Here is a 20,219-nt window from a genome sequence, read left to right as displayed (position 1 = left end):
GGCGTATCATTAGGGTCAAAAGTATATTTTGTTGCAAATGCTATATTAAATACTGCAAATGCTCTAATAGATATAGCAAATGCTATAAATTATACTGCAAATGCGGTAATTGTAACTGCAAATGCGACAAATTGTAACAGCAAATGCGACAATTGTAAATGCAAATGCGACAATTGTAAGTCCAAATGCAAAAATTAAAACTGCAAATGCCATTTTTGTTTTAAATGTAGCATTTGCTATTATCTCACGTATCAAAAGGGTCAAAAGTAAATTACTGCAAAAGCAACAAATTGTAGCATTTGCACCATTCGCAATTGCATTTCGCAAATGCATTCAGAATAAATGGGTTAATCTTCAATAGGTCCTCCTACTTTTTGCTAAATGATTATATCTTATTAGAATAAATTTGAATATATAATCCACCTTATTTTATGAAATGGTGAAATATGGCATGAATGAATAATAAATATTACAATGAATTAGTTTTATTATACATTCATGCCAATTATAAAATTCTATAATGCAGGTGTGTTAGTCAGTCATCTATGCAGTGTCAATATTTGCAGAATGATACCCGAAACTAGCCAAAGATCAAGAGATTCAAGAACTTTTTTTAACACTTTGTTAATATCAGACACCGACCATTTATGTTTTTCCTTTTTACCGAGTTGGTTTTTTATTGGGGGGGGGGGGGGGGGGGGGGGGCTTTTAACCCTTTTCTCGATTCAATAAATTTGGAATCTAGTTATTGGTGAAGGAAAAATATTTTAGTAATAAAACTAATAAACACAATTTTTATTTATGAAACATAATATACAGTTATACTGGGACTGAGAAATGGGGTCCGGGCTGTGACATCAAAAGTGTCCTAAGATTTGTCATAAAATTATCTTAGAACAACTTATAGGACAAACCTAAGACAGTCTTATGATATATCTCAGACTGCATGTGCATCGAAGCCTTCAAGGTATCTTAAGACAATCTTAAGATAATATAAAAAAAAAAGAAGATGAGGTATGATTGCCAATGAGACAACTATCCACAAAAGACCAAAATGAAACAAACATTAACAACTATAGGTCACCATACGGCCTTCAACAATGAGCAAAGCCCATACCGCATAGTCAGCTATAAAAGGCCCCGATAAGACAATGTAAAACAATTCAACCGCATAGTCAGCTATAAAAGGCCCCGATAAGACAATGTAAAACAATTCAACCTTGAATTGTTTTACATTGTCTTATCGGGGCCTTTTATAGCTGACTATGCGGTATGTGAAACGAGAAAACTAACGGCCTTATTTATGTAATACCTGTATTAACAAAGATGCCCAAATCGCAGTCTTTAGTGATTTTTTTACTTGCCCTTTAATGATATAATTATTTTAACAAGTGCATGTATTTATGTTTCTTGTAACATGTGTATATTATGTGTGCATTTTAACCCGTCAGGTCAATTAAACTTCAAACATTTCTACATATTATGTTATTTATTTCATAATATATAAAATAAGTACCACAAGATATTATAAATCAGTCATGCAGGTATTTCAAATTATTCTTTTGACAAATATTGATTTTAGTTGAGATGATAAGACATTTTTTGAGTGAGAACTCACTTTTAAACATTTTTTAATAAAAAAAATATACTAAGGGGACGACCATTTGATATTTCGGGGGGGTGGGGGGGGGATTCTGAAAATAAATAACTCAGCCTTGATAACAACAAAAATAAATGGTTTGTTATGTGGTAATTTGAAAATAAATTACTTGACTTGCAATGTATTGAAAATAAATAACTCAGCAGGTCTAATCGAAAGTATGAGAAGGCACCAGATTCCTTCATCAATTCATTTTTTTCCCAAAACAAATCGGGGAAACACATCACAATTTTATTTTATAATGAAAGTAAAAATATTATTTAAAAATACTTGAAATGTCTTAAAATTGGTTTCATTTAACTTGAGATATATTGTCTCAGGAAACCTTACCTCGCTTTTATTTTAACAGGGCCGTAACTACATTGAGGCAAATGCCTCATGTAGGAAATTTCAAAACCAAATGCTAATTGTCTCCATATCAAATTGTGTTCAAAGTGAGTGCCTTGCAAGAAGCAATTATTTTCCCTCAGATGTAACCCTGATTTTTCGGGATCAATGTTTCTTATTTATTTGTCTTTTGTTCATTGACCTTCTGTATTCTGTTAATGTCGCATTCTTTTTGTAATCTAGTAATTTTGTTATAAACTTGATCATGAGTTTAAAAAAAACAGCAGCCACAGACTTAACTATGTGAATTTCCTTTTTTACTTTATCATGCACATTGGTCTTTTGATGTTGTCCCTAGAAACTTAAGTCTTAAACTAAATTTATACATTTTGCTTTGAGACCAAAATATTGTAAAAAAAAATGATTAAAACAAAACTTTGCATTTTCAAAGTTATGAATATTTCTTCTGAACACTCAGAAAGCAGGATTTTGCATCATTTGTTCTAAAAGCTTCTTGGGCCTTCAGTGACTCCAAAACCCTTAAAAAAATGTCCTCGCTCCGCACGGCAAAATATGTTTTCCAAGACTTTTACAAGAGGCTAGTTACACCAAACTTTAATACTATGTATGTATGCAGTACATGTAATATGCAGTTGGGGATAGGAAAGATTCATTTCTGCAGAGAATGATGATTAATTCTGATTAAATGATACATAATGAATTGACTATACATGTATTATTTATAATAAACAAATCTTTTAAAAGTTGTATGATTTTGCATATCATAAATATAGTTGTGAAAATGAATAATCAGTCCCTTGCTTTAATGAAACTGAAAAATCTGGCTTCAACAGTGCAGAAAATGAATAGTCTTCCCTCTTAGTTTAAGAATATAAATAAATGATCAAAAACAAATCATCCTGCCCCCACCCCCCAGAATATCAAATGGTCGTCCCCTAAATGATATGAAATAAAATACTATTTACAGTATATAAAGAAAATCTTTAATGACGAGAAACACACAATATATATGATTATAAAAGTTGATAATAATAATGATGATATATATATATAAAAAAATGACTGAATAAATATCTTATAGATCATATAATTTTGATACATATAGCCATGGATATATCAATATATATAATTATGGCTAATGTGAACCTTAATTTCGCAACTTCAATTAATATATAAAAGTTTTACGCCTTTTAAAAATCATATGACCGATTTTGGTGCACACACATACAGCATTTACATCTGATAATAATAAAAAAAAAACACTTTGAGATTATTTTGGTCGTCCATAGATAATATGGTGCAGTACTTCAAAAATCAAGATAAAAGGTCGCATGCCGTTTTCAAGGAAAAACAAAATTGAATATCTAATTCCAATTTGAATAAATACCCTTTTTACTGAAGAACGATCGACAAATTGAATCTTTTTTCCTCCAAAAAGTGGAAATCTATATCAATAAATGATTTTTTCGACTACGCGTATGCGACTTTACAACTTGAAGCTCTAAAGAGCCTGTGTCGCTCACCTTGGTCTATGTGAATATTAACAAAGGATGCATCTATGGATTCAAGGCAAAATTGTGTTTTGGTGATGGTGATGTGTTTCTACAACTTACTTTACTGAACATTCTTGCTGCTTACAATTATCTCTATCTATAATGAACTTGGTCCAGTAGTTTTAGTGGAAAATATTAGTGAAAATTAACAAATTTTATGAAAATTGTTAAAAATTGACTATAAAGGACAATAACTCCTTAAGGGATCGATTGACTATTTTGGTCATGTTCACCTATTTTTAGGTCTTACTTTGCTGTACATTATTGCTGTTTACAGCTTATCTCTATCTATAATAATATTCAAAATAATAACCAAAAACTGCAAAATTTCCTTAAAATTACCAATTCAGGTGCAGCAACCCAGCAACAGGTTGTCCGATCAATCTGTAAATTTCAGTGCAGATAGATCTTGTCGTGATAAACAATTAAACCTCAGTCAGATTTGCTCTAAATGCTTTGGTCTTCGAGTTTTAAGCCAAAAACTGCATTTTACCCCTATGTTCTATTTTTAGCTGTGGCGAACATCTTGGTTGGATGTCCGGGTCACCGGACACATTTTTTAAACTAGATATCCCAAAAATGATTGTGGCTAAGTTTGGATTAATTTGGCCTGGTTGTTTTAGAGAAGAAGATTTTTGTAAAAGATAACTAAGATTTACGAAAAATTGTTTAAATTTGACTATAAAGGCCAATAACTCCTAAAGGGGTCAACTGACTATTTCGGTCATGTTAACTTATTTGTAGATCTTACTTTGCTGAACATTATTGCTGTTTACAGTTCATCTCTATCTATAATAGTATTCGAGATAATAATCAAAAGCAGCAAAATTTCCTTAAAATTACCAATTTAGGGGCAGCAACCCAACAACGGGTTGACCGATTCATCTGACAATGTCAGGGCAGATAGATTTTGACCTGATTAATAAATTTACCCCTTGTCAGATTTGCTCTAAATGCTTTAGTTTTTGAGTTATAAGCCAAAAACTGCATTTACCACTATGTTCTTTTTTTTTGCCATGGCGGCCATCTTGGGTGGTTGGCCGGGTCACCGGACACTTCTTTAAACTAGATACCCAAATGATGATTGTGGCCAAGTTTGGTTAAATTTGGCCCTGTAGTTTCAGAGGAGAAGATTTTTGTAAAAGTTAACGACGGACGACGGACGTCAAGTGATGAGAAAAGCTAAATTGGCCCTTTGGGGCAGGTGAGATAAAAAGGGGATAGTTTTCAGCTAAAAATTATGTTTTTTTTTTAAGTAATAAGAACAACGACCGTCAAAACCTTACAAAAATGATTGAGTGTTTCATATGAAGCTAAATCCAGTATTGTCAACTATGGATTAAACATGTTCAATCCATTTAAACTTATGCAATTCGGATTCGTTCGATTTGAACATTGTATGGCACAACATTTAGACAAAAATTTTTAAATGCTAACAGAGCTTTGATAGATCATAGACAATTGTCTTATGACATTGCAAGTGGGTAACATCGTTCTCTAAAAATAAGTCTCCAAGATCATTGACGGCCGTGCGGTGACCTACAGTTGTAAAATGTCTGTAGCATTTTGGTCTCTTGTTGACACTTGTCTCATTGGCAATCATACCACATCTTCTTTTTTATAAATACACTGCAAGGTGAAAGGTTTTCTCCTTGCCGAACTCCATTATCGCAATTAAGAAATGATGACATTTCGTCACTGTCTTTGATACACGAATATGTTAGTTGTTATTTCTATTTTGTTTTGGCTCCGACTCTGACTGAGGCTTATGGTGATATAATAATGACTATATTATACTAGTATTGTAATATCTTAATGCAATTTAATTAGATTGATCTTAATGTTGACCCAATCTATACCCTCTGTGTGGGTATACTGTTTTACCTCTGTCTGTCCGTCCGTCCGTCTGTCCCGCTTCAGGTTGAAGTTTTTGGTGAAGGTAGTTTTTTTTATTAAGTTGAAAATGATAGTGTGATTTCGGCATCCGTGTACTATGGACACATTCTTGATATAGTTTGTTTTCAGGATGTTGTGCTGTTACACCATTTTCCCAGGTTTGGGTAGGGTGCCTTCAAATAACTTACCCCGCCACATTCTTAAAGCGCCTGTCCCAAGTCAGTATAGCTGGTAGTTAAGTGGTTGTCGTTGGTTCATGTCTGTCATACTTGTATTTTGTAACTTGTTTTATTATATTTTATCAGCCTTGCCCCTCCCCCAACCAGTATAAAAGTAGCATGTTTGGGGGAATTTTAAAATAAGCTCGCGATATAAAATCGGAACCCCTATGAGTGTCGTCATTTATGTCTGATTGCATGGTCACCACGATATTCATCAAATCGCACGGTTGGGTGTCTTAATAAATTGACATAATCTGGAATCGCTCATCTTTTTGGAGCACATATTTCGTCCACTCTAATTTTTAAGGTCCTGGGTTTGAATTTGTCTCCTGATTTTATCATTTTTCGCTCACGCTACATTAGTCGCTAATGTTCGCCACAAAATTAGATAAAACTCAGATGAGTGATACATGTACAAGGGGTAGACAATGATACGACCAAAGAAGGCGGGTACATAGAGTTATCCAACTCGAATATTTTTATTTGTGTAGTTAATAGTGATGAATCAATCCCTTGAAACGAAAGGTGGAAACCGAAGATCTAGTAAAAAGAAAATAGATCAAGATAAAAAAAAAAACCATCGAACTAGAACTCCACAGAAGGACAGTGGACACACAAACAACGAAAGAAGAACAAGGATAACTGAGCAGTTGCAATAAGTATGTGTATCAACTCCAATATACTCAGACAAAAATCACCGACAGCCCCTCAAGAAGTTGTTGCAATGGTTCTAAACCTGCAGAGAGCGTGTTACTCTCTATATACACCACTCTGCATGACATTTGTTGTTGCATCTCGCACAACCAAACGGACGTCCAACTTTGGCAAGGGTTTACTGCCATTCGGAAGAAGACCAAATGATCATATTTCTATATCCACTTGCATTGTAAATATATATTAAAATCACTTGAACTTGTCCATCGAATGACTAAGAACAGATAATGCAATTTATCAATGTTGGTTGGTAGATATTAGTACGGTGACCAGACCTAATATTTTTTAGATTTAATCGTCAAACATACTATATGGCTATATTATGTATCATTGGATTCGGAAAAATGAGTACTATTTAAATATCGATGTCGTCAAAAAGAAATGTGGTAACAGTTTTGCATAAAATGAGGTCAAAGATCAAATTCTGTTTTTATTTTTTCTCAGTCTTCTATACTTTCAAAATTTGAAGAAATATAGAACAATTTAGGTTAAATTCTAGATACATACATTTTCTTATATCAATTTTCAATGAATCATCTCGAAAATGTTAAAAAAAATGAAAGAGAAATCAATTTATTCTGGAAATTGGCGTTTTTCAAATATTTGTTCTATTACACAAGATCACCACATATTCTGTTAAAATTTCTGTAGTTACCTTGCCGGCTAACATCCAACCTTATCAATAAATGATAAAATTATTTTTACCTGCATCCTTCTCTCATGAAGGCATATTTTGCATAAGACCATTCATGAAATTCATTAAAACTAAAAAGCACTCAATTATTCGAAAATAGTTACAATTCAACATTCCAATCAAAGAGATCCACACAACAGAATTATATCTTCTGGTTAATTGTCAAGAAACATGATTTGAAATTTCTACATAATTCTGACCCTTTACAGGACCAAAGCCCCGGACATGTAAGGTTTTGTAGTGAACAAACACATGACTCTTTCACATGCAGATTTTCCTTCAATAAAGACACAAGATCCTGCAAGAATTCTGCTGAAATATGCCTTTTAAAATACATGGGGTGTAATGAATCATTTTAATCTCGCCAACCGTATTCTAAAGGTGACCGGATAGGGGTTTAGCAATGTGTAATGCGTTTCAAATTTTTTGTTTGAAACGAAGTACGTAAAACATACTGTTTCAGTGCCGTCTCGCAGGAAGGTAACCTGACTAAACTTACATCTTACGTGGGGTAAACTTGAATAATTATTATGATGGAGTGGTTTTAAAGAGATAGTTCTGATCATAAACCTTTGAAATTATCTTTCATGCCAAAACAAGGGCTTCATCATTGTCAATATTACCGAAACTCTAAACACAACTAAAATAGTCGTGCGTGTCCTTCGAAGTCTTGTAGACAGTTTGTATACCTACTCCAAACAGAGACGAAGTTGCGTCGCATCCGGTAAGTACATGTGCAGCAGGCAATAGTTTACAAATTGTTGGGGAAAGACAGACACATAGTTATTGAATGGGTGAAAATCTCCGCCCATCATTTACACTGCTAATGTTCCACATCTGCAACCACAACTCGCTTGTATGTGTCCTAGTTTTATAGTAGCGAACACACAAAACAATTACAATTGTATAAGAGGTCTGTATGATTGTTCTTCCACTCTTTCACATTTCCCTTAACTCCGTGTCAAAGTTTAAGGCATTGGGTATAGGCCTTCTCTTGAGTGCTGAACAAGTTACGACAGCCATGAACAGTGTTGGTATAAATAACTAAGTTTCAAACGTTCTGACTATGTAAAGCTCACATCAGGTGGAATCTTATCGGATTTGTCAAGGTTTTCCAGTCAGGAATACTTCTCCGCTCTATAATCTGATACACTTTGATGGAAGCTGTAGTCTCTGTGCGGCGTTCCCTTTCGGCAGACTTTATAGAGTTGTTCGTGTCGTAGCGATCAAAAACATGTGCTACTATGTGCGCCATAGAAATTCATTGGGACATATTTTTTTAATAGTAAGCTGCAAGGTCGCCGCATGTTTTACCTTTCTTAGCATTAATAAATTGAACCAATGCCATACCATCTCTTATGTAAGTTGTGAGCGATGATATAAAGGAAGGTAGGGAAAGTGCACAAGAGACTTTTAAGATTCGAATTGCTTCACAAAATCCGACTTGCATGATTTTCTCATTGTGCCGTCATTTTGAAAAGGGGATAATGGAATGGGTGCGACAACACATGTTCTTTGATAACATCATCTCTACATTTTGCCGAAATTAGTGCACGTCCAATTACAAGTTATGGATTTATGCGACCTGAAAGTATTTCCCCCGATTTATTTTTCAGGTTTGTGTTTGACTTTGATATTGGACTATAAGAACTCCTTGTGATCTTAAGAAAGAGCACTAATGATAAAATGTTTAGACATTTTCAAGCCTTCTTCGACAACTGTGAGCAAAGAACCTCGAATACGTCTTGAAGCATGCATTTAAGAAGAGATATTGCTAAGACATTGAGGGTGGGATTCCACACCAAAGGGATCAGTCATGGATCATTTAGATGGTTCACAATGGCAATAACATGTTCTTCATCTCTGTTCATTGCTGTTGGCTTTGTTTCTTACTGTGAATTTGCATAATTTTCAGCATTTCCATTCCTTTTCAGTATTACACGACTAATGGATTCTATGAAATGTCTAGTAAGGGCCAATCCAACAAGCGCAGACTTTTGAATTGTTATGCCTACAGTGTCACCTAATCCCCTTGAGGCTTTTATAACGGTCTTTTCTGTTGCCATGTCGTAGTACTTTTAAAATGCCCAGGAATCTGTCTAAAAAGCAAAGTAGCCATCTATAAAAGGTGATCAAATGTTCACAGAAAATTGAAGCATATCGAGTATGTAAAATGGCATCCACCTTCGTGGAGTACGGTTGGTTACAAAAATATAATTTTACATTTGAGATGACGATCTCAAGGAAGAGACCAATTCCCTCTCGTTCTGCTCTAACATTTGACAGGTAAATGTCTACTGCTTCAGGGAACATATCCCAGTATGTAAATGTAAGTAATACATCACATCCCAATAGCGTATATGTATCTATAAGAGGCTGTATATGAGCTTCGAATAGCTCCGTCATATGAGCGTTATGAATTTTGTCTGGCTTCAATTGCTGAAATAGTGCTTCTGAGACAAATGAATTTGATACTATTGATTAATAAAGGTACAAATGTATGAAATAACATATAAATAACAGAAATCATATCATGGATGTTATTTTACAATGTTGACCTCAAAACATTTCTTAGTCGATTTTTCGTTCAAGTTAATTAACGTACTTCAAAGCCCATTTTACGAAAATTGCACCGTACGATTTTTTGACGACAAGTCAAAATGTTAAGTTTAATCTTTGAACTACCAATACTGTGATTTATAGCCGTATAGTCCGAATGACAATTAAACTCCTTAAATAAGCGACTTTTCCTTACTCGGTCACCGTACTATATGTATTAGTGAAAATGGTGGGATATATTTACTCAAACAACGTTTAATACATGATATAGAATAATTGAGATGCGGAGTAGAGAACACACTTTGTGAATCAATGGTTGTCGTCTGTTTATGTGGTTCATAATTGTTTCTCGTTTCTGGTTTTTATATAGATTAGACCGTTGGTTTTTACACCAGTAATTTTGGGGACCCTTTATAGCTTGCTGTTCGGTGTGAGCCAAGGCTCCGTGTTGAAGGTCGTCCCTTGAGCTATAACTGTTATACATTTTTAGTTGTATGGAAAGTTGTCTCATTGGCACTCATACCACATTTTCCTATATCTATTTGTGAAGTTTTGTCGAATAACTAACATGAAAAAACGCAGCTATATATCTCTTCCAAATATGTAGATTTGATATTAAAAGCAATGTCTAGCTAAAGAAAATATATGAACGGTCAGCACTGATTAAAGTAGTGTCTCCTTCATGACAGGCTTGCTTTACCTGATAATGGTTTACTTTTACAAAGTGTGACTTGGATGGAGAGTAACAGTTGTCTCATTGACACTCATACCACATCTTATATATATTGATCACGGTAAAACACAATATTGAATGTACGACTATCATTTTTAGTGTTTGGTACAGGTTGACTGTCACTGGGCACAACAGTTCAACATAGAACCCAATGCGGACAACCAGAAAACTCTTTTTGTCAGAAAACACTGTCAAACATCCAAACGTACTATTCACACTGATCTGTGTCCACACTTGTTTGTATAGAAACATTGTCACCGACTGATAATTTTACTATCGATGTCACAGTTTAAACTTAAACTTGCCTATTTTTGAGCGTATTATTAATTAACTCCACATCTGATGACATATCCTTAGATTAGTACAACGTGTTCCCATATAGATCACATTTTGTATATGTTTATCAAAACTTGCAAGGTTCTCGAGTCATGGTATATCTTTTATAGTAATACCAGATAGATGGTATGGTATTACATGTATCTGTTGTGGTATACTAATATAAAAAAGAGTAGTTCAAATACCATGTCAACAACGATTCTACGAAGGAGGGTCTTGATTTGAAGGGGGGTCATACATTTCTGTATACTTTAATTTGTATGTACATTTTTATTTATATTTTAGCATCTTAATAAATGCTTTTCTTTATTTCTTTGTCCTTTTTTCTCTATTCTGTATCTGTTCACCCATTATTCTCTGTTCCGTTAACACCACCCACACCCTCATGAAGAAGATTTTCTATTACTGTATAGTTATTAGACTTTGTCGGACTAATTTGGAGTGTCGGACTAATGAGGTGTCGGAATATCGGGGCGACCCCCGTATTTTACATTGAACCCCTACTATGGACGTTATATTTAAAAAATAAAAACATACTTAACCCTCTACTATAGACCTTTTAATTTTAAAATTCAAGCTGTTATAACTCCTTTTCGAAGTAATTATACTTCAATGAGTAGTTTGTATGTATTTTACTTGTTCAAAAAGATGTTTTGAAAATTTTATTTACAATGCAATTACCCAGTTCAATGCATCATCCAGAAAATTAAAGGAAGCATCGTCATTGTCACGTCATTAACAATGTTTTGAAATACGCTCAGAAATCCGTGCAAATTATTTGTATACGCCATTAACGAAAAAACGCTGCACATGTTGTAGAAGTTTACCAATTTTACAGGAATAATGTCAGAAGAGTTCTTATTCTGCCATGTCAAACATGTAATTAAAAGAGGCTGAGGTAAATTTAGAAATAGGTGGAGTCTCAAGTAAAAAGAAATAACAAGGCGTTTCCATAATTCTTGAAAATTTAAATAATTTGAACTATTGCAAATGCTATATTTATAAACTGCAAATGGTAACTGAATATTAGTGCAAATGGTATTTTAATTAGTGCAAATGCTATAAATATTAGTGCAAATGCTATACTTATTAGTCCAAATGCTACATCTATGATGGCAAATGCTAAAACTATTAGTGCAAATGCTATACTTATAAGTCCAAATGCTACATTTGTGATGGCAAATGCACCATTATATACTTTTGAGCCTTTTGATACGTAAGTATACAGCATTTGCTACAAATACAGGTAAAATACCTTTTGCTATAACAATTACAGCATTTGCAGTATTTATTATAGCATTTGCACTAATTATATAGCATTTGCAGTATTTAATATAGCATTTGCAATTGAAGATATAGCTTTTGCAACAAAATATACTTTTGACCCTTTTGATACGCCATAATATATATATATCCTCAGCAGAAGCACTCAGTATATTTCTTTTGGGAACAGTCATTATATCTATGTTCCTGATCAGAGGCGGATTTAGAGGGGGTCAGGGGGCCCGGGTCCCCCCACCAGGAAAAAAAATTGTTGATTTTATAGGGAATCACTGAAGCATAACCGGAGCTGGCCCCCTCTTAGGCAGTCATGCAGTGGGCCCCCTCTTATGAACATTTCTGGATCCCTTGTTTCTAACGATTTAAGCCTACACACACGTATCTGATTCGACTGTAACATACCTTTGATGTTTTATGTTTTCCCCGAGTAAAATTTCAAAACCGTGGCAAAAAACGATATTATACCGACAGAGAGTGTTGATTTGGATTTTTAAACTATAATTAGTAGAGAAGAGACATATTATGCAATTGTATTACATATGTCTCTGACCTGATATATATATATGTCTTTGTATTTTCCGCGAATTTCGGCACAGACACTTATCTCTGATTTTTTGTACCTTTAAACTTGAATCAAGGATTTGTATATGACAATAAAAATAATCCGTTCTTGAATAAATTAAAATATATATAGTTTTTTTTCTGAGGGATTATTTCAGAGGAAATTTCCTGTGATTTTCTTAGTTATACCATGTCCGTATGTTTCAGAGGCGGATTTAGGGGGGGGGGGGGCGCCCAGGGGGCCCGCCCCCCCTTTTTTGGGAAAAAATTTGGTTGCTCATATAGGGAATCACTGAAGCGTGACTAAAGTGGGCCCCCTCTTAGGCAGTCAGTGGGCCCCACTTATGAAAATGTCTGGATCCGCCACTGTGTGTATTGGTTTCATATTTATAAATAGATGAATCTACTTACTAAAATTACCTAAAAGACGTCATAATAATTTATATTAGACTACTATAAATTTAAACGCCTTTTGAATCAGTGTAAAATATTTATAAAGCAGAGAATCAGATATACACACGTCTCTTCACGATATACAAGGTATAAGTTATTCCGATTAGGATCCTGTGCAAACTTTCAGCAAATGTCTTTATGACTTCCATGGATTTACAGACAAAGCTCAGTAACTGTGACCAACGGAAAGTCAAACTTTTTTTGCGAGTTTGTCAACCCTCCATCCAAGTAACAATTGACAAAAAATGATTCATTCATTTTTAGAGGTTGCCGCTTAAAAGACAAAATCGTGATGAGATGGACCAGCAGTGTATAAGGGCCATTACTCTACAGATAAGCTCAATGGCCAGGAACATACTATCTAAATGCACACGTGCATAACTAATTTTTTATATATATTATTAAGCATACAGGAGGAGTTACGAGTCAATACTTATTTAGATTGAAAGGGCATAGCTCAAATAATTCAATATATGTAACGGCATGTAGTCTATGACTGTGATGTAAAAAAAAAACTCGCCGAGTTCTTAAAAATGATAGAACTGAATGAAATAAAAAAAAACACTGTTTTTAATGATTGTTTTGCATTAAATTGATCAATATTTATATTTTCGTCACAGCGAAGATGCAGCCTGCAGATTATTTTACAGTTAAGATCTTTATTTCTTTCTCTAAATAAACTCATCATATAGATACCAGAATAAAATTTTGTTTTTACGCCAGACGGTGTTTCGTCAACAAAAGACTCATCAGTGACGCTTGAATCTAAAAAAAAATTAAAAGGCCAAATAAAGTCCGAAGTTGAAGAGCATTGAGGACCAAAATTCCTAAACGTTAATTGGGGAAACGTATTTTTTTCAGCAATTTATAAATGCAAGACAAACATTGAATCGTTTTTTTAATACCAAATTATCAATTTATTATCAACGAAAGTAATATTGCAGCTTTATTTTCTCAGAAACTAAATTCGTCAAATCTATAGATGTATCGTGTTCTCATATACTTAATTACTCATACATCACAATTAGAAAATGGTAAAAGTAATAATCAGAAATTAAAAAATATTTATATATTGTAACAAATTTGATCTTCTTTTTTGTATGAAAATCAGATTCTAAAAAAGTTAAATTTTGAGGGAAATGTATTAATCTTAATCCAATATATAAGAAATCTTTAAAAAGTTTTTTTTTTTAGATATATTATAATAAACATTTTTTTAAAGGAAAACAATAAGTGTTTATTGCTTACCAGGTAAATAGCTGAAAACAGACTATTGAAATCTGGTCCGACGCAGAGCTTGTCTCGAATGAAAAGAACCAAATCAAAAGGGACATGCGTGATTTATATGGTCGGACCGTAAGTCAACATTCCACAACATATCGCTGCCCTAATTCTTTATCAATAATGATAATAACTGTTGATATATACTGGTTCACAAATGCAGCTATACATGTAAACAAAATGCACTAAACTAACATTATAGTATTTTAAGGAATGTCTTTTGCATGTGAGTACAAAACATGCGTGCAGTTTGGTATTTTTGCATGGTCAAGGACATCTTAAACTTGATCTACGGTCCAGTCAACACTTGTATATAGAGTTAGATACATAAGAGAAATGCCCCATGATCGAAATATGCGGCACGTTGGTCTGTATTTGGAGAAGAGAGCAAATCTTACACTTTTACAATTTATACAGTTTATGCCATTATGAAATATGAATGTGTACATGTAGCAAAATTAAAAGTCACTTTATACTAGTATTTGATACAAACGGTTCATACTACGGCATAAACTAAGAAATCAATCGTCAATTATGTAAGAACAAAATGTTACCAGAGGATTTGCCTTGCCGTCTGTTTCCCCCCAACATTTACCAAAAGTAACATTAACATTGTAATTATAAAAAAAAAAATGAAATTGCAAGAATGCTTATATCAATTAAAAATGGCCAGTTGATGAGCGACTTTCTTTCTGCTGTCTTTTGAGACTGAGGTATAATGGCAATAATATGAAAATTTCACTGATAGTTGTTCAGCGGTCTGGTTCATAACTTTTGAATGTAAAATCTGTTTGTTCTTGTGTTACAGTAGTTTCTGTGACTTAACACCCTACTCAAGATATGACAAAGTTCGTGTAGTTCTAAAAAAAAAGATTGATATTGTTACAAACACTAGTAAAAAATTCAAATTATGGTAAGACCTTTTGGAATTGAGTTATATATACTAGAGGCTTTATAAATGTTTAAATGATCCTTATTGGATGATCATACACGTAAATGAATTTCCCGCTTACTATTTATATCTTAAGTTGACGTAAAACTTAAGGGGGGGGGGGGCATAAAAACTAACAAAATCGAAAGTTGAAACAAGTTGAGTGAAACCAGGTTGTTTGAATGGAAAGCAACTGTTTTATTCCTGGCAAGGTATACAAGCATTTTACGGAGAAAATGATGGGTTAAACCTGACGTTATAGCTAGCTAAACCTCCCAATTGTATGATAGATATTTATATTTTCGTTATACCGAAATAATAGGATGGGAAAACCAATCGGGTTAATAGGACACCAATTAGGATCCAGCAGCCAAATATGTGTAAACATACACAACAGAAATACAACTCAACTGAATAAATAATACAAACACATGTACAAATACGTCTAACAAAAACACACAGGCACTTGTATCTGAATATTCTTTGCCCTTTACCGGTATATCTTAATATAATGTTATATTGAGGTTTATAGGATTTTATTTCTGAGACAAGCGCCTGTGCAAACCACCGACAATTTTTATTTGTAGATGATACGAATTCGACAAAGACGCCAACAAACAAGTGTTTGTAGTTAGTACATTCAGTATATATAGTATACGCAGCAGTCTCTTTCTCGATAAAGTACAAATTAAGTAATTAAAAAAAAAATACATGGTAACCAAAATGAAAACAACACTAAAGTTTTCTCGAGTCCGAATCACATCTATGTACCCACCTGTAACAGGCTAAATATCTAATGCATGAATACATTCAGAGCCTCACGTCAAGAGTCATACGACCAAAAGAATAATAAAGACAAATATAAAGAAAACTGTTAAGTAAATAAAAAGATACACATCTTTGTCACATCAAGACCTTCTTGTATTACTTGTGAAGTAGAGACTAAATAATAATATATAAAGTCTGTGGATTTTTCTAAGAACTTCTTAAGAAAAGGGACGAGACGTTTTTGACAACACCATTTGGATTACCAATCTCAAGTTTTTCTCAGAGACCAATGACCTTCTTCAAAGTCTGAATTGCATCTGTAAAACATGCCGTAGCGTACAAAATTTTAAACTGTTCGATGTTTCAGATTGAAGCCAAATGCGTATCTGCAATAGACTAGATCAACGAGTCACGAAACTTCTAATTAACACAAAGAGAATGTATCATAACAAAATATGTTTCACAACTCGTCAAGATTGAATATAGCTTGATATCAAATATCCTCATTTAATTTAAATAGTAATAATAATCTCGCCAAAGGCTCTGGTGTTTCTTAATAAATTAAAATTAAATAACTCTAGTTGATATAAAGTGATATCCAATCTTACTGGTTTTGAATCAGTCATGCTATTTAACAAAAGATATTATATGCTTTCTCGGCTTGTCTTTCCTCCATCCGTATAATCATATTGTCTAGCTTTTTGTGTTGTCCATATTTCAGCTAGACACACTGAGGTATAGCTTCATTTTTCAGTGAAAAAATAAACTCGGGAGAGATAAAGAAAATTTTTAAAAATCGATTACGTGATTCCTATTACCGATTTTCAGAGCATTGTTAAAAAAGACTTTCACCCAAAATGTAACACGCCATGTTGAAAAAAAATCCTATGAGTGAAGTCTGAGGTCAGTTTGCAACTTCTGAAGCACGATTGTCAGCTCTGCGAATATTTCTGTAGATCTAGATTGAGTGTGGAGTTTGAAAGCTTCGGTTCGTGCTTAGAAGTTTGGTTACGTATTTTCAAGACATATCGATCATATTCAAAACCGAATATCTTTTCAAAACGTATGCATGCTCTAACAGATTATGTAATAGAAATAAATGTAAGATACATATATATTATGCCCGTAATGGGTCCACTATTGGAAATAAAAAATATCTTATCTTATATCTTATCTTATTTAACACTGCATGTTTCGAATTTCATTTATTCATCTTTTCCGTATGTATACCTAATGCTATTTGCTTTAGATATAGCAAAGACAATAGTTTGTATTTGTCTTTGGCGGATTGATGTGTCCTTCATCGGGTGCATTTAATTATTTACCACTTGAAGGACCATACTTGGAATGAAATCTTTTCTGCATATTTAGCGATTTGTTTTTGCTTATTACAATGACAATTAGTTTGTATTGTCCTTCGACGGGTAGATTATATGACTTTCATCTGGAGCATTCAATTATTTACCACTCGAGGGGTCATATTTGGAATAAAATCTATGTCCTTGGTAAAGTTCCAGCTTTAAGATAATCTGTTACTTATTAGTATTTGGCGTCGAATCACCCTGAATGAAATCGCATTCGGTCAAAAATGTTTGTAATATCAGAACTGGTTTCTTCAAGAATGTAACCTGATGACCATGTCAATAGCCTTGATATAGGCGTCAGGTTAACATTGAAATAATTTGGTTGTCATTACATATGTTGAAATGGACAAATCCCTAATTATATATTTACTAGTATATCTTTTCCAACAAAAGTTCAGTAGGTCAGTAACATTTGGTTATAACCTGTTCTAGAAACGTGATGGACTTTCTCTCTTTTTGCATAAACATTGTCCCATCGACTATTTACAGCCTGTTCTGGAAACGTTACAGAATTTCACTCTTTTCTTTTTTTATGAACATTGTACCATCGATTGTTTACAGCTAGGAAACGTTGTTATTGTTTTCCTAGTGATATATATATAACTCGATTGATACCAAAAGGCGATTACTCTAATCTGGGAGCTTGCATCACTGTTCAGAAGAAGCCAACACGAAGCAAGGGTTAGTTCAGAACCTCAGACTAATAACAGACATGTTGATCTTATAAACCCCGTTTACACTGGCAACGAAATTGGATCGATCTTTATTTGAATCGATCTTAAAAAGACCAGGGTTGAGTTCAATATCGTAGCAGATGCTATCAATATCTATGTAGCAGCTAGTCTATAGCTACACGTTCAATAGTCAAAATCTACGTAGCACTACGTAGCAGCTACGATATTGAACGCAGCCCTGTTCGCGTTTACATTGCACAAGCAAGATCGATCGAGATCGATCTTATTTAATCCAGTGCGTTTACACTACAACATAAAAAGAAACAGTCTGACCTTTATTTTCCTATCTAAATATAACAAACACATGCAAAAGATCGATCTAAGCGTTTACACCAAAAAAAGATCGATTCAAATAAGATCGATCTTTTTAAAACCACCTCAAGAGGTAGATTTTTCAAGTCCGATTGAAGATCGATTTTACACGTTTACACTGGACCAAAGAAGATCGATCTTTTTTGTCAGTGTAAACGGGGTCTTATTTAATGATCTCATTTGCAGATCCAAGGGGGGGGGTCCGGGGTTTGGAACCCCCCTTTTTTGGGGCCGATCAATGCATTTGAATGGGGACATACAGTTGGAACCCCTCCTTTGTCCTGGGTTAGGACCCCCCTTTTAAAATGGCTGGATCCGCCACTGGATCTACTCACTTCAAAGTAGTCCGATATTGATTTGACGTCAGCTCATGGCCTTTTGAGGACTTGCATGGGTCATAAACACAAAACAATAAATAAAAAAACCAAGATCAAAACAATTCAAAATTTAATACAAAAAACTCTAGGCTCACTGGAAAACGTTTTTGGTTCGGTTTGATTCTTGAAGATGATCTTTAAGATTGGACCAATGCAAGCCATTTGCACCTTATTCTCTCCCTTTAACCATATTATAATTTTCAACCATAGAGATGTGATAAACACGAACAGGATATTCAAATTCATAAATAGAAAAAAGACTGACAATGCAATGGATCATAGATTGAAGAAACTATGAAAAGACAAGTAACATTAAAAAAAAAACAAAAGCACAGGAAACTACAGGCTGAGCAACACGAACCTCATCAAAAACGAAGTCTAAGAGGCTCCAACGTAACACTTGGTAGGTACTTTCTTAATACCATTTTCGTGTGTTTTGTTTTCATGTCATTAAATCAGTTCTTGAAAAGAGGAGCAACATATATTTTTTTCATGTGGTTCCAATGTAGAGCATTATGAGATTCTGAATGGCATTTAAATAAAAATTCTTGTTCAATAAAGACCTCCACAAGAATATAACTTGGAAACATTACTGGCTAATGACCTTTGCAGGAACATACTTGGAAAGTTTCAGTTCAATTGGTTCAGTAGTTTTTTTTCTTCAGGAAAGGATATTTGAAAATCAAGTTTAGCCCTTTTTAGCTCACTTCTTGATTGATTAATTGTTGCTTGCTTAACGTCCAGTGGCAGTTATTTAATGCATATTCAATCTTATTTCGGCAATATCTGACTTTTCCAAGAACAAACGAATTGATCACTTTATTGTGGCAGACAGTTTTTATTGTTGAAGGGAACATAAGTGCCTGGAGAGAACCATCATCGTTCAGCAGGAAAACTTGCAACCCTCGATATAAAAAGGGGAACAAACATGATAACTAATTAGTGCATCAGTTAATGTGCACATAAAGCATCCATCCCTATCATTTTCAATTAAACAGCTGATATTTTACGTGCATAAATACATTTTGAATAAATTTAAATACCATTCAAAATGTGTCCAAAATTGAATTTTGTAGGATAAACCTATGCAGAATAGTGTGAAGTTGGCTGTGGGAGCAAGGAACTTAAGTAAATCTTTTCTAAACAATTTCTTCTATTCTTAAAACAGATATTGAAATAATAAAGCTTTATTTGATGCTTTTAAAAGCCTAACTTCATGCATTTTTCAGTGGCCTTTAAATAAATCAGTCTGCAAAGTGAAGTGCCAGAGATAACATGGTCTTGCTCCTACTCCATGTTTGTCTCCTTTCTGTTATGCCATACCAATTGCTCATTTCAGTTACCATTGACAACTTTTATTATTGTGTTTCAAATAAGTATGGCCAAGTTCCTCTTATATGTATCTGTTTCACTTGCAGGGTCAAAATCTAAAAGTTGGTAAAT

The 20,219-nt window shown here is 33.8% G+C and overlaps 1 protein-coding gene across 1 annotated transcript in view; it reads right to left on the bottom strand.

Annotated features, from left to right (window-relative positions):
* Positions 1–14,370, bottom strand: part of LOC139520304 (uncharacterized) — a 41,778-nt gene extending 27,408 nt beyond the window's left edge. The window contains exon 1 of the mRNA XM_071312833.1: positions 14,258–14,370. The gene's annotated coding sequence lies outside the window, so the exon portion shown is untranslated. The remainder of the gene's footprint in view (positions 1–14,257) is intronic.
* Positions 14,371–20,219: the final 5,849 nt, after the last annotated feature.

This window comes from Mytilus edulis, chromosome 4 (genome assembly GCF_963676685.1).
Source record: "Mytilus edulis chromosome 4, xbMytEdul2.2, whole genome shotgun sequence".
NCBI classification, from domain to species: Eukaryota; Metazoa; Mollusca; class Bivalvia; order Mytilida; family Mytilidae; genus Mytilus; species Mytilus edulis.
This window is presented reverse-complemented; position numbering and strand designations above follow the sequence as displayed.